Source organism: Gadus macrocephalus, chromosome 4, assembly GCF_031168955.1.
Source record: "Gadus macrocephalus chromosome 4, ASM3116895v1".
NCBI classification, from domain to species: Eukaryota; Metazoa; Chordata; class Actinopteri; order Gadiformes; family Gadidae; genus Gadus; species Gadus macrocephalus.
This window is the reverse complement of record NC_082385.1, coordinates 23,809,220-23,824,924: the sequence shown is the minus strand read 5'-3', so window position 1 is coordinate 23,824,924 and position 15,705 is coordinate 23,809,220. Positions and strand designations below refer to the sequence as shown.

At 46.6% G+C, this 15,705-nt stretch overlaps 15 non-coding genes across 15 annotated transcripts; 6 read left to right on the top strand and 9 right to left on the bottom strand.

The window, feature by feature from the left end:
• Positions 1-117: 117 nt before the first annotated feature.
• Positions 118-189, top strand: trnad-guc (transfer RNA aspartic acid (anticodon GUC)). Its single transcript has one exon. It is a non-coding gene; the product is annotated as a tRNA-Asp (tRNA).
• A 2,407-nt stretch (positions 190-2,596) lies between these two features.
• Positions 2,597-2,667, bottom strand: trnag-gcc (transfer RNA glycine (anticodon GCC)). The gene has a single exon. It is a non-coding gene; the product is annotated as a tRNA-Gly (tRNA).
• Positions 2,668-3,132: 465 nt separating this feature from the next.
• trnad-guc (transfer RNA aspartic acid (anticodon GUC)) lies at positions 3,133-3,204 on the top strand. Its single transcript has one exon. It is a non-coding gene; the product is annotated as a tRNA-Asp (tRNA).
• Positions 3,205-5,133: 1,929 nt separating this feature from the next.
• Positions 5,134-5,205, top strand: trnad-guc (transfer RNA aspartic acid (anticodon GUC)). The gene has a single exon. It is a non-coding gene; the product is annotated as a tRNA-Asp (tRNA).
• Positions 5,206-6,607: 1,402 nt separating this feature from the next.
• Positions 6,608-6,678, bottom strand: trnag-gcc (transfer RNA glycine (anticodon GCC)). The gene has a single exon. It is a non-coding gene; the product is annotated as a tRNA-Gly (tRNA).
• Positions 6,679-7,612: 934 nt separating this feature from the next.
• trnag-gcc (transfer RNA glycine (anticodon GCC)) lies at positions 7,613-7,683 on the bottom strand. The gene has a single exon. It is a non-coding gene; the product is annotated as a tRNA-Gly (tRNA).
• A 465-nt stretch (positions 7,684-8,148) lies between these two features.
• Positions 8,149-8,220, top strand: trnad-guc (transfer RNA aspartic acid (anticodon GUC)). Its single transcript has one exon. It is a non-coding gene; the product is annotated as a tRNA-Asp (tRNA).
• A 1,402-nt stretch (positions 8,221-9,622) lies between these two features.
• trnag-gcc (transfer RNA glycine (anticodon GCC)) lies at positions 9,623-9,693 on the bottom strand. The gene has a single exon. It is a non-coding gene; the product is annotated as a tRNA-Gly (tRNA).
• Positions 9,694-10,627: 934 nt separating this feature from the next.
• On the bottom strand, positions 10,628-10,698 carry trnag-gcc (transfer RNA glycine (anticodon GCC)). Its single transcript has one exon. It is a non-coding gene; the product is annotated as a tRNA-Gly (tRNA).
• Positions 10,699-11,163: 465 nt separating this feature from the next.
• On the top strand, positions 11,164-11,235 carry trnad-guc (transfer RNA aspartic acid (anticodon GUC)). Its single transcript has one exon. It is a non-coding gene; the product is annotated as a tRNA-Asp (tRNA).
• A 397-nt stretch (positions 11,236-11,632) lies between these two features.
• Positions 11,633-11,703, bottom strand: trnag-gcc (transfer RNA glycine (anticodon GCC)). The gene has a single exon. It is a non-coding gene; the product is annotated as a tRNA-Gly (tRNA).
• A 934-nt stretch (positions 11,704-12,637) lies between these two features.
• trnag-gcc (transfer RNA glycine (anticodon GCC)) lies at positions 12,638-12,708 on the bottom strand. The gene has a single exon. It is a non-coding gene; the product is annotated as a tRNA-Gly (tRNA).
• Positions 12,709-13,642: 934 nt separating this feature from the next.
• On the bottom strand, positions 13,643-13,713 carry trnag-gcc (transfer RNA glycine (anticodon GCC)). The gene has a single exon. It is a non-coding gene; the product is annotated as a tRNA-Gly (tRNA).
• Positions 13,714-14,647: 934 nt separating this feature from the next.
• trnag-gcc (transfer RNA glycine (anticodon GCC)) lies at positions 14,648-14,718 on the bottom strand. Its single transcript has one exon. It is a non-coding gene; the product is annotated as a tRNA-Gly (tRNA).
• Positions 14,719-15,183: 465 nt separating this feature from the next.
• Positions 15,184-15,255, top strand: trnad-guc (transfer RNA aspartic acid (anticodon GUC)). The gene has a single exon. It is a non-coding gene; the product is annotated as a tRNA-Asp (tRNA).
• Positions 15,256-15,705: the final 450 nt, after the last annotated feature.

The window sequence follows — 15,705 nt, the reverse complement described above, 5'->3', positions numbered from 1 at the left end:
CACCAACGCTTGTTAGCTCAAGAAGTTGTGCCCCCAGAAATGAATTGGTCAGACTCACGTTTCCACCTGTAGTCTTCATAGTTCTTGGACGTGTTGAGGAACGTATATTCACAGAGTTCCTCGTTAGTATAGTGGTCAGTATCCCCGCCTGTCACGCGGGAGACCGGGGTTCAATTCCCCGACGGGGAGTAAGGGAATTTTACCCACAGTGCCGAACACATTCAACCTGGCGTTATTTGAGATGCATGAGGTGTCTGTGGGCAAGACGAGGCCATTGATAACTTGACAAGTTTAACGAAATTGCACCCACTATTCACTCTGGGACACTTTTTAGTTTGTGTCAGGATGGCCGGTCTAAGGTGCTGCGATCAGGTCACAGTCTCGTCTGGAAGTGTGGGTTTGAGTCCCACTTCTGAAGGGAGTTTTGAGGTCACCTTACGAAAAGTGAAATCACTGTCGTCAAGAACTATTTATTTCAGACGATCTGTTAAGTTAGGTTCGCCCGCTCAGTTTGATGTTCCATGAGATGTGACCATTCACACACTGTGTTTAAGTTGCGTTTTAAGAATTCATAATAATTATGCACTGCATTGGCCGGGAATCGAACCCGGGCCTCGCGCGAGGCAGGCGAGAATTCTACCATTGAACCACCAATGCACGCTTTTAGTCCCACTTTGGCTCACAAAATCCTCTCAAGACACATTTCCACCTGCAGGACTCATAGTGCTTGCTCACTTTAAGAAATACTAGAACACCACAGCCCCTCATTAGTACAGTGGTCAGTATCCATTGGCCATGCATGAAACCAGGAATGTGAAGATTCTTGGTTTAACTCAGTCCGAACGAAAAGAGCCAATTTATTTTGGTCACGCAAATGACCCAGCCTTATACCTTTGCCTGCAATCAGCCAGAGATTCAGCAGCAGGTGCACTACAATGCAGCCCAGATACTTTCCAATGTTGCAGACCAGGGCTTCATGCATGACAGGTAATTCTACCAATGAAACACCAACGCTTGTTAGCTCAAGAAAATGTGCCCCCAGAAATGAATTGGTCAGACTCACGTTTCCACCTGTAGTCTTCAAAGTTCTTGGACGTGTTGAGGAACGTATATACACAGAGTTCCTCGTTAGTATAGTGGTCAGTATCCCCGCTTGTCACGCGGGAGACCGGGGTTCAATTCCCCGACGGGGAGTTAGGGAATTTTACCCACAGTGCCGAACACATTCAACCTGGCGTTATTTGAGATGCATGAGGTGTCTGTGGGCAAGACGAGGCCATTGATAACTTGAAAAGTTTAACGAAATTGCACCCACTATTCACTCTGGGACACTTTTTAGTTTGTGTCAGGATGGCCGGTCTAAGGTGCTGCGATCAGGTCACAGTCTCGTCTGGAAGTGTGGGTTTGAGTCCCACTTCTGAAGGGAGTTTTGAGGTCACCTTACGAAAAGTGAAATCACTGTCGTCAAGAACTATTTATTTCAGACGATCTGTTAAGTTAGGTTCGCCCGCTCAGTTTGATGTTCCATGAGATGTGACCATTCACACACTGTGTTTAAGTTGCGTTTTAAGAATTCATAATAATTATGCACTGCATTGGCCGTGAATCAAACCCGGTCCTCCCGCGTGGCAGGCAAGAATTCTACCACCGAACCACCAAAGCTCGCTATTAGTGTCACTTTGGCTCACAAAATCTTCTCGAGACACATTTCCACCTGCAGGACTCATAGTGCTTGCTCACTTTAAGAAATACTAGAACACCGCAGCCCCTCATTAGTACAGTGGTCAGTATCCATTGGCCATGCATGAAACCAGGAATGTGAAGATTCTTGGTTTAACTCAGTCCGAACGAAAAGAGCCAATTTGTTTTGGTCACGCAAATGACCCAGCCTTATACCTTTGCCTGCAATCAGCCAGAGATTCAGCAGCAGGTGCACTACAATGCAGCCCAGATACTTTCCAATGTTGCAGACCAGGGCTTCATGCATGACAGGTAATTCTACCAATGAAACACCAACGCTTGTTAGCTCAAGAAGTTGTGCCCCCAGAAATGAATTGGTCAGACTCACGTTTCCACCTGTAGTCTTCATAGTTCTTGGACGTGTTGAGGAACGTATATTCACAGAGTTCCTCGTTAGTATAGTGGTCAGTATCCCCGCTTGTCACGCGGGAGACCGGGGTTCAATTCCCCGACGGGGAGTAAGGGAATTTTACCCACAGTGCCGAACACATTCAACCTGGCGTTATTTGAGATGCATGAGGTGTCTGTGGGCAAGACGAGGCCATTGATAACTTGACAAGTTTAACGAAATTGCACCCACTATTCACTCTGGGACACTTTTTAGTTTGTGTCAGGATGGCCGGTCTAAGGTGCTGCGATCAGGTCACAGTCTCGTCTGGAAGTGTGGGTTTGAGTCCCACTTCTGAAGGGAGTTTTGAGGTCACCTTACGAAAAGTGAAATCACTGTCGTCAAGAACTATTTATTTCAGACGATCTGTTAAGTTAGGTTCGCCCGCTCAGTTTGATGTTCCATGAGATGTGACCATTCACACACTGTGTTTAAGTTGCGTTTTAAGAATTCATAATAATTATGCACTGCATTGGCCGGGAATCGAACCCGGGCCTCCCGCGTGGCAGGCGAGAATTCTACCACTGAACCACCAATGCTCGCTTTTAGTCCCACTTTGGCTCACAAAATCCTCTCATGACACATTTCCACCTGCAGGACTCATAGTGCTTGCTCACTATAAGAAATACTAGAACACCACAGCCCCTCATTAGTACAGTGGTAAGTATCCATTGGCCATGCATGAAACCAGGAATGTGAAGATTCTTGGTTTAACTCAGTCCGAACGAAAAGACTCAATTTGTTTTGGTCACGCAAATGACCCAGCCTTATACCTTTGCCTGCAATCAGCCAGAGATTCAGCAGCAGGTGCACTACAATGCAGCCCAGATACTTTCCAATGTTGCAGACCAGGGCTTCATGCATGACAGGTAATTCTACCAATGAAACACCAACGCTTGTTAGCTCAAGAAAATGTGCCCCCAGAAATGAATTGGTCAGACTCACGTTTCCACCTGTAGTCTTCAAAGTTCTTGGACGTGTTGAGGAACGTATATACACAGAGTTCCTCGTTAGTATAGTGGTCAGTATCCCCGCCTGTCACGCGGGAGACCGGGGTTCAATTCCCCGACGGGGAGTTAGGGAATTTTACCCACAGTGCCGAACACATTCAACCTGGCGTTATTTGAGATGCATGAGGTGTCTGTGGGCAAGACGAGGCCATTGATAACTTGACAAGTTTAACGAAATTGCACCCACTATTCACTCTGGGACACTTTTTAGTTTGTGTCAGGATGGCCGGTCTAAGGTGCTGCGATCAGGTCACAGTCTCGTCTGGAAGTGTGGGTTTGAGTCCCACTTCTGAAGGGAGTTTTGAGGTCACCTTACGAAAAGTGAAATCACTGTCGTCAAGAACTATTTATTTCAGACGATCTGTTAAGTTAGGTTCGCCCGCTCAGTTTGATGTTCCATGAGATGTGACCATTCACACACTGTGTTTAAGTTGCGTTTTAAGAATTCATAATAATTATGCACTGCATTGGCCGGGAATCGAACCCGGGCCTCGCGCGAGGCAGGCGAGAATTCTACCATTGAACCACCAATGCTCGCTTTTAGTCCCACTTTGGCTCACAAAATCCTCTCAAGACACATTTCCACCTGCAGGACTCATAGTGCTTGCTCACTTTAAGAAATACTAGAACACCACAGCCCCTCATTAGTACAGTGGTCAGTATCCATTGGCCATGCATGAAACCAGGAATGTGAAGATTCTTGGTTTAACTCAGTCCGAACGAAAAGAGCCAATTTATTTTGGTCACGCAAATGACCCAGCCTTATACCTTTGCCTGCAATCAGCCAGAGATTCAGCAGCAGGTGCACTACAATGCAGCCCAGAAAATTTCCAATGTTGCAGACCAGGGCTTCATGCATGACAGGTAATTCTACCAATGAAACACCAACGCTTGTTAGCTCAAGAAAATGTGCCCCCAGAAATGAATTGGTCAGACTCACGTTTCCACCTGTAGTCTTCAAAGTTCTTGGACGTGTTGAGGAACATATATACACAGAGTTCCTCGTTAGTATAGTGGTCAGTATCCCCGCCTGTCACGTGGGAGACCGGGGTTCAATTCCCCGATGGGGAGTTAGGGGTATTTACCCACAGTGCCGAACACATTCAACCTGGCGTTATTTGAGGTGTCTGTGGGCAAGACGAGGCCATTGATAACTTGACAAGTTTAACGAAATTGAACCCACTGTTCACTCTGGTACACTTTTTAGTTTGTGTCAGGATGGCCGGTCTAAGGTGCTGCGATCAGGTCACAGTCTCGTCTGGAAGTATGGGTTTGAGTCCCACTTCTGAAGGGAGTTTTGAGGTCACCTTACGAAAAGTGAAATCACTGTCGTCAAGAACTATTTATTTCAGACGATCTGTTAAGTTAGGTTCACCCGCTCAGTTTGATGTTCCATGAGATGTGACCATTCACACACTGTGTTTAAGTTGCGTTTTAAGAATTCATAATAATTATGCACTGCATTGGCCGTGAATCAAACCCGGTCCTCCCGCGTGGCAGGCAAGAATTCTACCACCGAACCACCAAAGCTCGCTATTAGTGTCACTTTGGCTCACAAAATCTTCTCGAGACACATTTCCACCTGCAGGACTCATAGTGCTTGCTCACTTTAAGAAATACTAGAACACCGCAGCCCCTCATTAGTACAGTGGTCAGTATCCATTGGCCATGCATGAAACCAGGAATGTGAAGATTCTTGGTTTAACTCAGTCCGAACGAAAAGACTCAATTTGTTTTGGTCACGCAAATGACCCAGCCTTATACCTTTGCCTGCAATCAGCCAGAGATTCAGCAGCAGGTGCACTACAATGCAGCCCAGATACTTTCCAATGTTGCAGACCAGGGCTTCATGCATGACAGGTAATTCTACCAATGAAACACCAACGCTTGTTAGCTCAAGAAAATGTGCCCCCAGAAATGAATTGGTCAGACTCACGTTTCCACCTGTAGTCTTCAAAGTTCTTGGACGTGTTGAGGAACGTATATACACAGAGTTCCTCGTTAGTATAGTGGTCAGTATCCCCGCCTGTCACGCGGGAGACCGGGGTTCAATTCCCCGACGGGGAGTTAGGGAATTTTACCCACAGTGCCGAACACATTCAACCTGGCGTTATTTGAGATGCATGAGGTGTCTGTGGGCAAGACGAGGCCATTGATAACTTGACAAGTTTAACGAAATTGCACCCACTATTCACTCTGGGACACTTTTTAGTTTGTGTCAGGATGGCCGGTCTAAGGTGCTGCGATCAGGTCACAGTCTCGTCTGGAAGTGTGGGTTTGAGTCCCACTTCTGAAGGGAGTTTTGAGGTCACCTTACGAAAAGTGAAATCACTGTCGTCAAGAACTATTTATTTCAGACGATCTGTTAAGTTAGGTTCGCCCGCTCAGTTTGATGTTCCATGAGATGTGACCATTCACACACTGTGTTTAAGTTGCGTTTTAAGAATTCATAATAATTATGCACTGCATTGGCCGGGAATCAAACCCGGTCCTCCCGCGTGGCAGGCAAGAATTCTACCACCGAACCACCAAAGCTCGCTATTAGTGTCACTTTGGCTCACAAAATCTTCTCGAGACACATTTCCACCTGCAGGACTCATAGTGCTTGCTCACTTTAAGAAATACTAGAACACCGCAGCCCCTCATTAGTACAGTGGTCAGTATCCATTGGCCATGCATGAAACCAGGAATGTGAAGATTCTTGGTTTAACTCAGTCCGAACGAAAAGAGCCAATTTGTTTTGGTCACGCAAATGACCCAGCCTTATACCTTTGCCTGCAATCAGCCAGAGATTCAGCAGCAGGTGCACTACAATGCAGCCCAGATACTTTCCAATGTTGCAGACCAGGGCTTCATGCATGACAGGTAATTCTACCAATGAAACACCAACGCTTGATAGCTCAAGAAGTTGTGCCCCCAGAAATGAATTGGTCAGACTCACGTTTCCACCTGTAGTCTTCATAGTTCTTGGACGTGTTGAGGAACGTATATTCACAGAGTTCCTCGTTAGTATAGTGGTCAGTATCCCCGCCTGTCATGCTGGAGACCGGGGTTCAATTCGCAGTCGGGGAGTAAGGGAATTTTACCCACAGTGCCGAACACATTCAACCTGGCGTTATTTGAGATGCATGAGGTGTCTGTGGGCAAGACGAGGCCATTGATAACTTGACAAGTTTAACGAAATTGCACCCACTATTCACTCTGGGACACTTTTTAGTTTGTGTCAGGATGGCCGGTCTAAGGTGCTGCGATCAGGTCACAGTCTCGTCTGGAAGTGTGGGTTTGAGTCCCACTTCTGAAGGGAGTTTTGAGGTCACCTTACGAAAAGTGAAATCACTGTCGTCAAGAACTATTTATTTCAGACGATCTGTTAAGTTAGGTTCGCCCGCTCAGTTTGATGTTCCGTGAGATGTGACCATTCACACACTGTGTTTAAGTTGCGTTTTAAGAATTCATAATAATTATGCACTGCATTGGCCGGGAATCGAACCCGGGCCTCCCGCGTGGCAGGCGAGAATTCTACCACTGAACCACCAATGCTCGCTTTTAGTCCCACTTTGGCTCACAAAATCCTCTCAAGACACATTTCCACCTGCAGGACTCATAGTGCTTGCTCACTATAAGAAATACTAGAACACCACAGCCCCTCATTAGTACAGTGGTCAGTATCCATTGGCCATGCATGAAACCAGGAATGTGAAGATTCTTGGTTTAACTCAGTCCGAACGAAAAGACTCAATTTGTTTTGGTCACGCAAATGACCCAGCCTTATACCTTTGCCTGCAATCAGCCAGAGATTCAGCAGCAGGTGCACTACAATGCAGCCCAGATACTTTCCAATGTTGCAGACCAGGGCTTCATGCATGACAGGTAATTCTACCAATGAAACACCAACGCTTGTTAGCTCAAGAAGTTGTGCCCCCAAAAATGAATTGGTCAGACTCACGTTTCCACCTGTAGTCTTCATAGTTCTTGGACGTGTTGAGGAACGTATATTCACAGAGTTCCTCGTTAGTATAGTGGTCAGTATCCCCGCCTGTCACGCGGGAGACCGGGGTTCAATTCGCAGTCGGGGAGTGTGGGAATTTTACCCACAGTGCCGAACACATTCAACCTGGCGTTATTTGAGATGCATGAGGTGTCTGTGGGCAAGACGAGGCCATTGTTAACTTGACAAGTTTAACGAAATTGCACCCACTATTCACTCTGGGACACTTTTTAGTTTGTGTCAGGATGGCCGGTCTAAGGTGCTGCGATCAGGTCACAGTCTCGTCTGGAAGTGTGGGTTTGAGTCCCACTTCTGAAGGGAGTTTTGAGGTCACCTTACGAAAAGTGAAATCACTGTCGTCAAGAACTATTTATTTCAGACGATCTGTTAAGTTAGGTTCGCCCGCTCAGTTTGATGTTCCGTGAGATGTGACCATTCACACACTGTGTTTAAGTTGCGTTTTAAGAATTCATAATAATTATGCACTGCATTGGCCGGGAATCGAACCCGGGCCTCCCGCGTGGCAGGCGAGAATTCTACCACTGAACCACCAATGCTCGCTTTTAGTCCCACTTTGGCTCACAAAATCCTCTCAAGACACATTTCCACCTGCAGGACTCATAGTGCTTGCTCACTATAAGAAATACTAGAACACCACAGCCCCTCATTAGTACAGTGGTCAGTATCCATTGGCCATGCATGAAACCAGGAATGTGAAGATTCTTGGTTTAACTCAGTCCGAACGAAAAGACTCAATTTGTTTTGGTCACGCAAATGACCCAGCCTTATACCTTTGCCTGCAATCAGCCAGAGATTCAGCAGCAGGTGCACTACAATGCAGCCCAGATACTTTCCAATGTTGCAGACCAGGGCTTCATGCATGACAGGTAATTCTACCAATGAAACACCAACGCTTGTTAGCTCAAGAAAATGTGCCCCCAGAAATGAATTGGTCAGACTCACGTTTCCACCTGTAGTCTTCAAAGTTCTTGGACGTGTTGAGGAACGTATATACACAGAGTTCCTCGTTAGTATAGTGGTCAGTATCCCCGCCTGTCACGCGGGAGACCGGGGTTCAATTCCCCGACGGGGAGTTAGGGAATTTTACCCACAGTGCCGAACACATTCAACCTGGCGTTATTTGAGATGCATGAGGTGTCTGTGGGCAAGACGAGGCCATTGATAACTTGACAAGTTTAACGAAATTGCACCCACTATTCACTCTGGGACACTTTTTAGTTTGTGTCAGGATGGCCGGTCTAAGGTGCTGCGATCAGGTCACAGTCTCGTCTGGAAGTGTGGGTTTGAGTCCCACTTCTGAAGGGAGTTTTGAGGTCACCTTACGAAAAGTGAAATCACTGTCGTCAAGAACTATTTATTTCAGACGATCTGTTAAGTTAGGTTCGCCCGCTCAGTTTGATGTTCCATGAGATGTGACCATTCACACACTGTGTTTAAGTTGCGTTTTAAGAATTCATAATAATTATGCACTGCATTGGCCGGGAATCAAACCCGGTCCTCCCGCGTGGCAGGCAAGAATTCTACCACCGAACCACCAAAGCTCGCTATTAGTGTCACTTTGGCTCACAAAATCTTCTCGAGACACATTTCCACCTGCAGGACTCATAGTGCTTGCTCACTTTAAGAAATACTAGAACACCGCAGCCCCTCATTAGTACAGTGGTCAGTATCCATTGGCCATGCATGAAACCAGGAATGTGAAGATTCTTGGTTTAACTCAGTCCGAACGAAAAGAGCCAATTTGTTTTGGTCACGCAAATGACCCAGCCTTATACCTTTGCCTGCAATCAGCCAGAGATTCAGCAGCAGGTGCACTACAATGCAGCCCAGATACTTTCCAATGTTGCAGACCAGGGCTTCATGCATGACAGGTAATTCTACCAATGAAACACCAACGCTTGATAGCTCAAGAAGTTGTGCCCCCAGAAATGAATTGGTCAGACTCACGTTTCCACCTGTAGTCTTCATAGTTCTTGGACGTGTTGAGGAACGTATATTCACAGAGTTCCTCGTTAGTATAGTGGTCAGTATCCCCGCCTGTCATGCTGGTGACCGGGGTTCAATTCGCAGTCGGGGAGTAAGGGAATTTTACCCACAGTGCCGAACACATTCAACCTGGCGTTATTTGAGATGCATGAGGTGTCTGTGGGCAAGACGAGGCCATTGATAACTTGACAAGTTTAACGAAATTGCACCCACTATTCACTCTGGGACACTTTTTAGTTTGTGTCAGGATGGCCGGTCTAAGGTGCTGCGATCAGGTCACAGTCTCGTCTGGAAGTGTGGGTTTGAGTCCCACTTCTGAAGGGAGTTTTGAGGTCACCTTACGAAAAGTGAAATCACTGTCGTCAAGAACTATTTATTTCAGACGATCTGTTAAGTTAGGTTCGCCCGCTCAGTTTGATGTTCCGTGAGATGTGACCATTCACACACTGTGTTTAAGTTGCGTTTTAAGAATTCATAATAATTATGCACTGCATTGGCCGGGAATCGAACCCGGGCCTCCCGCGTGGCAGGCGAGAATTCTACCACTGAACCACCAATGCTCGCTTTTAGTCCCACTTTGGCTCACAAAATCCTCTCAAGACACATTTCCACCTGCAGGACTCATAGTGCTTGCTCACTATAAGAAATACTAGAACACCACAGCCCCTCATTAGTACAGTGGTCAGTATCCATTGGCCATGCATGAAACCAGGAATGTGAAGATTCTTGGTTTAACTCAGTCCGAACGAAAAGACTCAATTTGTTTTGGTCACGCAAATGACCCAGCCTTATACCTTTGCCTGCAATCAGCCAGAGATTCAGCAGCAGGTGCACTACAATGCAGCCCAGATACTTTCCAATGTTGCAGACCAGGGCTTCATGCATGACAGGTAATTCTACCAATGAAACACCAACGCTTGTTAGCTCAAGAAGTTGTGCCCCCAAAAATGAATTGGTCAGACTCACGTTTCCACCTGTAGTCTTCATAGTTCTTGGACGTGTTGAGGAACGTATATTCACAGAGTTCCTCGTTAGTATAGTGGTCAGTATCCCCGCCTGTCACGCGGGAGACCGGGGTTCAATTCGCAGTCGGGGAGTGTGGGAATTTTACCCACAGTGCCGAACACATTCAACCTGGCGTTATTTGAGATGCATGAGGTGTCTGTGGGCAAGACGAGGCCATTGTTAACTTGACAAGTTTAACGAAATTGCACCCACTATTCACTCTGGGACACTTTTTAGTTTGTGTCAGGATGGCCGGTCTAAGGTGCTGCGATCAGGTCACAGTCTCGTCTGGAAGTGTGGGTTTGAGTCCCACTTCTGAAGGGAGTTTTGAGGTCACCTTACGAAAAGTGAAATCACTGTCGTCAAGAACTATTTATTTCAGACGATCTGTTAAGTTAGGTTCGCCCGCTCAGTTTGATGTTCCGTGAGATGTGACCATTCACACACTGTGTTTAAGTTGCGTTTTAAGAATTCATAATAATTATGCACTGCATTGGCCGGGAATCGAACCCGGGCCTCCCGCGTGGCAGGCGAGAATTCTACCACTGAACCACCAATGCTCGCTTTTAGTCCCACTTTGGCTCACAAAATCCTCTCAAGACACATTTCCACCTGCAGGACTCATAGTGCTTGCTCACTATAAGAAATACTAGAACACCACAGCCCCTCATTAGTACAGTGGTCAGTATCCATTGGCCATGCATGAAACCAGGAATGTGAAGATTCTTGGTTTAACTCAGTCCGAACGAAAAGACTCAATTTGTTTTGGTCACGCAAATGACCCAGCCTTATACCTTTGCCTGCAATCAGCCAGAGATTCAGCAGCAGGTGCACTACAATGCAGCCCAGATACTTTCCAATGTTGCAGACCAGGGCTTCATGCATGACAGGTAATTCTACCAATGAAACACCAACGCTTGTTAGCTCAAGAAAATGTGCCCCCAGAAATGAATTGGTCAGACTCACGTTTCCACCTGTAGTCTTCAAAGTTCTTGGACGTGTTGAGGAACGTATATACACAGAGTTCCTCGTTAGTATAGTGGTCAGTATCCCCGCCTGTCACGCGGGAGACCGGGGTTCAATTCCCCGACGGGGAGTTAGGGAATTTTACCCACAGTGCCGAACACATTCAACCTGGCGTTATTTGAGATGCATGAGGTGTCTGTGGGCAAGACGAGGCCATTGATAACTTGACAAGTTTAACGAAATTGCACCCACTATTCACTCTGGGACACTTTTTAGTTTGTGTCAGGATGGCCGGTCTAAGGTGCTGCGATCAGGTCACAGTCTCGTCTGGAAGTGTGGGTTTGAGTCCCACTTCTGAAGGGAGTTTTGAGGTCACCTTACGAAAAGTGAAATCACTGTCGTCAAGAACTATTTATTTCAGACGATCTGTTAAGTTAGGTTCGCCCGCTCAGTTTGATGTTCCATGAGATGTGACCATTCACACACTGTGTTTAAGTTGCGTTTTAAGAATTCATAATAATTATGCACTGCATTGGCCGGGAATCGAACCCGGGCCTCCCGCGTGGCAGGCGAGAATTCTACCACTGAACCACCAATGCTCGCTTTTAGTCCCACTTTGGCTCACAAAATCCTCTCAAGACACATTTCCACCTGCAGGACTCATAGTGCTTGCTCACTATAAGAAATACTAGAACACCACAGCCCCTCATTAGTACAGTGGTCAGTATCCATTGGCCATGCATGAAACCAGGAATGTGAAGATTCTTGGTTTAACTCAGTCCGAACGAAAAGACTCAATTTGTTTTGGTCACGCAAATGACCCAGCCTTATACCTTTGCCTGCAATCAGCCAGAGATTCAGCAGCAGGTGCACTACAATGCAGCCCAGATACTTTCCAATGTTGCAGACCAGGGCTTCATGCATGACAGGTAATTCTACCAATGAAACACCAACGCTTGTTAGCTCAAGAAGTTGTGCCCCCAAAAATGAATTGGTCAGACTCACGTTTCCACCTGTAGTCTTCATAGTTCTTGGACGTTTTGAGGAACGTATATTCACAGAGTTCCTCGTTAGTATAGTGGTCAGTATCCCCGCCTGTCACGCGGGAGACCGGGGTTCAATTCGCAGTCGGGGAGTGTGGGAATTTTACCCACAGTGCCGAACACATTCAACCTGGCGTTATTTGAGATGCATGAGGTGTCTGTGGGCAAGACGAGGCCATTGATAACTTGACAAGTTTAACGAAATTGCACCCACTATTCACTCTGGGACACTCTTTAGTTTGTGTCAGGATGGCCGGTCTAAGGTGCTGCGATCAGGTCACAGTCTCGTCTGGAAGTGTGGGTTTGAGTCCCACTTCTGAAGGGAGTTTTGAGGTCACCTTACGAAAAGTGAAATCACTGTCGTCAAGAACTATTTATTTCAGACGATCTGTTAAGTTAGGTTCGCCCGCTCAGTTTGATGTTCCGTGAGATGTGACCATTCACACACTGTGTTTAAGTTGCGTTTTAAGAATTCATAATAATTATGCACTGCATTGGCCGGGAATCGAACCCGGGCCTCCCGCGTGGCAGGCGAGAATTCTACCACTGAACCACCAATGCTCGCTTTTAGTCCCACTTTGGCTCACAAAATCCTCTCAAGACACATTTCCACCTGCAGGACTCATAGTGCTTGCTCACTATAAGAAATACTAGAACACCACAGCCCCTCATTAGTACAGTGGTCAGTATCCATTGGCCATGCATGAAACCAGGAATGTGAAGATTCTTGGTTTAACTCAGTCCGAACGAAAAGACTCAATTTGTTTTGGTCACGCAAATGACCCAGCCTTATACCTTTGCCTGCAATCAGCCAGAGATTCAGCAGCAGGTGCACTACAATGCAGCCCAGATACTTTCCAATGTTGCAGACCAGGGCTTCATGCATGACAGGTAATTCTACCAATGAAACACCAACGCTTGTTAGCTCAAGAAGTTGTGCCCCCAAAAATGAATTGGTCAGACTCACGTTTCCACCTGTAGTCTTCATAGTTCTTGGACGTGTTGAGGAACATATATTCACAGAGTTCCTCGTTAGTATAGTGGTCAGTATCCCCGCCTGTCACGCTGGAGACCGGGGTTCAATTCGCAGTCGGGGAGTAAGGGAATTTTACCCACAGTGCCGAACACATTCAACCTGGCGTTATTTGAGATGCATGAGGTGTCTGTGGGCAAGACGAGGCCATTGATAACTTGACAAGTTTAACGAAATTGCACCCACTATTCACTCTGGGACACTTTTTAGTTTGTGTCAGGATGGCCGGTCTAAGGTGCTGCGATCAGGTCACAGTCTCGTCTGGAAGTGTGGGTTTGAGTCCCACTTCTGAAGGGAGTTTTGAGGTCACCTTACGAAAAGTGAAATCACTGTCGTCAAGAACTATTTATTTCAGACGATCTGTTAAGTTAGGTTCGCCCGCTCAGTTTGATGTTCCGTGAGATGTGACCATTCACACACTGTGTTTAAGTTGCGTTTTAAGAATTCATAATTATTATGCACTGCATTGGCCGGGAATCGAACCCGGGCCTCCCGCGTGGCAGGCGAGAATTCTACCACTGAACCACCAATGCTCGCTTTTAGTCCCACTTTGGCTCACAAAATCCTCTCAAGACACATTTCCACCTGCAGGACTCATAGTGCTTGCTCACTATAAGAAATACTAGAACACCACAGCCCCTCATTAGTACAGTGGTCAGTATCCATTGGCCATGCATGAAACCAGGAATGTGAAGATTCTTGGTTTAACTCAGTCCGAACGAAAAGACTCAATTTGTTTTGGTCACGCAAATGACCCAGCCTTATACCTTTGCCTGCAATCAGCCAGAGATTCAGCAGCAGGTGCACTACAATGCAGCCCAGATACTTTCCAATGTTGCAGACCAGGGCTTCATGCATGACAGGTAATTCTACCAATGAAACACCAACGCTTGTTAGCTCAAGAAGTTGTGCCCCCAAAAATGAATTGGTCAGACTCACGTTTCCACCTGTAGTCTTCATAGTTCTTGGACGTGTTGAGGAACGTATATTCACAGAGTTCCTCGTTAGTATAGTGGTCAGTATCCCCGCCTGTCACGCGGGAGACCGGGGTTCAATTCGCAGTCGGGGAGTGTGGGAATTTTACCCACAGTGCCGAACACATTCAACCTGGCGTTATTTGAGATGCATGAGGTGTCTGTGGGCAAGACGAGGCCATTGATAACTTGACAAGTTTAACGAAATTGCACCCACTATTCACTCTGGGACACTTTTTAGTTTGTGTCAGGATGGCCGGTCTAAGGTGCTGCGATCAGGTCACAGTCTCGTCTGGAAGTGTGGGTTTGAGTCCCACTTCTGAAGGGAGTTTTGAGGTCACCTTACGAAAAGTGAAATCACTGTCGTCAAGAACTATTTATTTCAGACGATCTGTTAAGTTAGGTTCGCCCGCTCAGTTTGATGTTCCGTGAGATGTGACCATTCACACACTGTGTTTAAGTTGCGTTTTAAGAATTCATAATAATTATGCACTGCATTGGCCGGGAATCGAACCCGGGCCTCCCGCGTGGCAGGCGAGAATTCTACCACTGAACCACCAATGCTCGCTTTTAGTCCCACTTTGGCTCACAAAATCCTCTCAAGACACATTTCCACCTGCAGGACTCATAGTGCTTGCTCACTATAAGAAATACTAGAACACCACAGCCCCTCATTAGTACAGTGGTCAGTATCCATTGGCCATGCATGAAACCAGGAATGTGAAGATTCTTGGTTTAACTCAGTCCGAACGAAAAGACTCAATTTGTTTTGGTCACGCAAATGACCCAGCCTTATACCTTTGCCTGCAATCAGCCAGAGATTCAGCAGCAGGTGCACTACAATGCAGCCCAGATACTTTCCAATGTTGCAGACCAGGGCTTCATGCATGACAGGTAATTCTACCAATGAAACACCAACGCTTGTTAGCTCAAGAAGTTGTGCCCCCAAAAATGAATTGGTCAGACTCAGGTTTCCACCTGTAGTCTTCATAGTTCTTGGACGTGTTGAGGAACATATATTCACAGAGTTCCTCGTTAGTATAGTGGTCAGTATCCCCGCCTGTCACGCGGGAGACCGGGGTTCAATTCCCCGACGGGGAGTAAGGGAATTTTACCCACAGTGCCGAACACATTCAACCTGGCGTTATTTGAGATGCATGAGGTGTCTGTGGGCAAGACGAGGCCATTGATAACTTGACAAGTTTAACGAATTTGAACCCACTATTCACTCTGGTACACTTTTTAATTTGTGTCAGGATGGCCGATCGGTCTAAGGTGCTGCGATCAGGTCGCAGTCTCGTCTGGAAGTGTGGGTTTGAGTCCCACTTCTGAAGGGAGTTTTGAGGTCACCTTACCAAAAGTGAAATCACTGTCGTCAAGAACTATTTATTTCAGACGATCTGTTAAGTTAGGTTCGCCCGCTCAGTTTGATGTTCCATGAGATGTGACCATTCACAAACTGTGTTTAAGTTGCGTTTTAAGAATTCATAATAATTATGCACTGCATTAGCCGGGAATCGAACCCGGGCCTCCCGCGTGGCAGGCGAGAAT